Here is a 4,119-nt window from a genome sequence, read left to right on the forward strand (position 1 = left end):
TCGAGGTTCTCAATACGTATATGTCCTACACATACTACAGTCACATACTTTTCTATATTAGATAGAGATGGTTTGGCAAGCACGGCCCGACTTGAACAACCAATGACTCGGCAAGAGACAAGTCATTCCTTGACTCGATAAGATTGATGCTCGAAACATTAGGGGGTGTACTCCAGTTAAACCCTTGAATTAGCCTGGCAAGGAGCATTACTATCATCGTCGTCCCAAGCTGCACGGCAATGCACCCACGTCGACCGGTGCTGAAGGAAATGAATCACAAGTCGAGTTCTGTGAGCACGACTGCCATGGCATCACTCCTGATGTGCCACCCAGGCATGAACTTGAGAGGTTCGTCCCACACTTCAGCGTTTCTGCCAAGACCCATCCGGCTCACAAGGATGTGGCCTCACTCCCCTCCCGCACACTTTTGTCATCAAGGACCTCGTTGTCGACCTCACCAGCTTCTATCAGCAGTACAAGTAAGCCATTCATAATAATTAACCTCCCTAATTTGTGGTATATAGTCGCGAATTTATTCATGTTACTATACTGGATTTTCAGAATTTAGAATACACAGAGTAGAGGTTGGTCAAAAGGGTCATTCTTTCAATTATACTTTATATACATATATGGTGGTGATTAAGGTATTCATGTTCAATCGTGTCAATTGGAAAGGGAATGGGAAAGATGTGCGGTCGTCTTTTGGGCTTCAATTTTGTGCAAATGGATGGAATAGGTTTCTCTTTGCCTTGAACAGGTCAATTGAGCCATGGCTTAAGACAAGACATCAGCCTGAAGATGGTCGGGAATACCGGTAAACTCCGGCAGAAAGAAAGAGATTGGACGGGCTTTACGAATGCACATTATGTGCGTGCTGTAGCAGTTCATGCCCGTCCTATTGGTGGAATCCAGAAGAGTCCTTGGGACCAGCCCCGCTTCTCCGCGCTTATAGATGGATATGTGATAGGTAATCCATATCCTCCTTTCGGTTCCAAGGCTTCATATTTTCTTGTCCAAAATGGTAATCGCTATTTTCTGGTAGCCTTTTCGATAAACTGGTTGTGCATCCGGCATGTCTCATTCGATTTTTAAGGCTTCAATATGAGTTTGGGTGCATATGGACCGTGTCTTACGGCAAGTTTGAACTATGACTACAAGAGCAAGTAAAGTTCCATTTTGTTTCACCGAGCTCGAATTTGAAGTTAACCAATGTGGGAGCTAGGATAAATCAAGCAATGCCTTTTGTTATTCATTGGTGTGGTAAAGTATCTGTCGGTCTTTTTTAGTGCAGGAACTAGATTATATCGGTCATCTGTTGCGTTCCCTTCTTTGACAATGGTAACGAATTCGCTGACGAGCGACTCCAGGCACTAACGGAGGACCGAAAAAGGTTGTACATGTTGCGGAAGCCAAGCAATCGAACAATAAAATAGATAGAATGAGAAAATAAATTGGACACCAGATTTTTGTGATTTGAACGTAGTGACCTACGTCCACAGAGAGAGTAGAACGGAATTCCACTATAAATCAAGCGATACAACGGAGATTATAACCACACTTAAGTCACTCAAACACTCTAAGTATTTCTCAAGCCCCAATTACACTCAATAAATCACGCAGTGTTTAACCCCAATAATTCCTCACGAAATAATCTCTCAATCTCATGAAAGAATTACACATAAATCTTAACACAAGATTTTCGCTTGAACACTAATTCTTCTTGGGTGTAATTCATGAACAAGAATTCACTGAAACACCTACTGCCAAGCACTCACGAACGCGGCGCTTCAAGACTGTGCACAGTAACTGCGCTTCTTGTGCACTCACACGGCATGCACAATCTTGAAGCGCCGCGTTCGTGAGTGCTTGGCAGTGGGTGTTTTAGTGAATTGCTTTGGGTGTTTCAGTGAATTCTTGTTCGTGAATTACATCCAAGAGAAATTAGTGTTCAAGCAAAAATCTTGTGTTAAGATTTGTGTGTAATTTTTTCGTGAGATTGAGAGATTATTTCGTGAGGAATTATTAAGGTTAAATACCGCATGATTTATTGGGTGTAATTGAGGCTTGGGAAGAGTGTTTGAGTGACTCGAGTGTGGTTGTAATCTTTGTTGTATCGTTTGATCTATAGTGAAATTCCGTGCTGCTCTTCTTGTGGACGGAGGTCATTACGACTGAACCACGTAAATCTGGTGTCTGATTTATTCTTGTTCTATATATTTTATTGTTCAATCGCTTGGCTTCCGCAACAATTGGTATCAGAGCTGATGATTGATTGGTGGGCCTCCAATCTATTCTGGTGTTTGGTGAATATTTCAAGAAAGAAATCTCATAATCAACACTTGTTTTGGGTGGAAATTGTCATCAAAGGTCTGGCGAGAAAATGACCATGGACAGTTGGTCTAGTGACACTATAGAGACCATGGGTAATGTAATCCACTGAAATATTCACCAAACACCAGAATAGATTGGAGGTTTCAGTGAGTGCTTGGCAGTGGGTGTTTCAGTGAATTCTTGTTCATGGACAGTTGGTTTGGTGACGCGATAAAGACTATGGGTGATGCAATCCCAAGTTAGCAGTTGATGATGGTTGTTGTGCCTAGTTGCGAGTGCATTGCAATGATTTGGAGATTCAGCTTAAGATAAACAGATGTAGAATAATACCTAAATTAAGGACGAGCAAACCTAACACTGAGCTCACACTTGAGGGGAAGATTGTTAAGATACAAGTATGAGTTGTGTTAGAGAAGTCCCACATTGAATAATTGATGTGGTGTTGAGCAGTTAATATATCCTAGTTGACCCATAATTCATTGACTTAAGATTTTGAGTGAAGGTGGGTCCAACAGGATATGTTGACAGGCTTGTACTTGAGCTCTCTTTTGGCGATCTCCCTAGGTGAAGGTATTGGATTTATGTTGCGCGCTACCAACAGTCCAGATGCAGGACGAAAAAGAATTGCACCAAGACCTGTCCGAAAAGCCTTGACCCTACCGGTGCTATTCACAAGATGAAGACCTAGCATTTACTTTCGGTGCCGGTCGGGAAGGCCGAGAGTCGCTGAGCAAGTGTTGTTAGGAGCACGAGTGCAATGATCTCTATGTTCTCGAGCGATCGCATTACGATGTAAATGAATTGTTTGGTTACTTCGTGGTCGTCCCGTAAACTGTTTTGAATGATGTAAACAATGGCTTTTGCTTTCATTTCTCCTTTTGAGAAAATGAAAGAAGAAAATGAAAAGTTGTTACTCCTTCAAATTCGTCCTCTAATTACGATCACGATCTGTTGTGCCCTAACCTTCGCGTTCACTTTGCTCACAATATGGTTTGTTCTCAAATGATTTTTCATTCAAATGCCAATCGATGTCCTTCAATCGATATCTTTACCTTTTTTGGCACTTGGTTTCCGGTACTTGATCAATTTTACTAGGCAATTGTCAACTAAATGGTTGTTGTCATAAGAATTCTTGTGATCAGTATGGCCATCGATAATGACCCTGTAGTCAGTATCTCGTTGATAGCCAACTCACCTGCTCTCAGGTGATATGCTTACTCAAATCGATGCCATGCCGATTATAGTGACTTGATTGATCTTTGGTGTAAACATTATCACAGTTCAATCTGTTCAAATTCTCTCTCCTTTTCTGTCATAATTACTTGAAATCCTTCTTAATCGTTATCATACTAATATTTTGAGTAAATCGAGTGCGGTAAATTGTGCATGATTTGTTCCAGCTAACTGCGCTCTATATACCTAACCTTTCATAATCCAAACAGTAGTCCTATCCCCAATAGTTAGATCCGGCCACCCTACTCAACGACGTATACTAGGCGCCAAACAATGTTAAGCCAGACGGACATCATGTTCTTCAGAAAGATGTTCATCAACTGCTAACATTATACTCTTTCAGCCTTTGAAAGTTTGCAAAAAACGATGATTATGTATGAAAAAATCAAACGTGCCTGTAAAGTTACAAGGTTATATTACCTTGAAACAAGCCGACCCCCAAAAAAAGGAAGAAGCTAAAATAAATTTCGGGTGTTGGCAACTCGGGCTGGGGCTACGTGGTAGCCAATTAACCCGCTCACCATAAGTAAGCTCGAGTTTGTGTTCAATAAGTTC

General features: G+C 41.4%; 1 pseudogene; it reads left to right on the forward strand.

Annotated features, from left to right (window-relative positions):
- The first annotated feature begins 239 nt into the window (after positions 1 to 239).
- Positions 240 to 3,061, forward strand: LOC130138408 (succinate dehydrogenase [ubiquinone] iron-sulfur subunit 3, mitochondrial-like; annotated as a pseudogene).
- Positions 3,062 to 4,119: the final 1,058 nt, after the last annotated feature.

Source organism: Syzygium oleosum, unplaced genomic scaffold (assembly GCF_021117445.2).
Source record: "Syzygium oleosum isolate NSW1041296 unplaced genomic scaffold, Sole_v2.1 Sole_v2.06, whole genome shotgun sequence".
Taxonomy (NCBI): Eukaryota; Viridiplantae; Streptophyta; class Magnoliopsida; order Myrtales; family Myrtaceae; genus Syzygium; species Syzygium oleosum.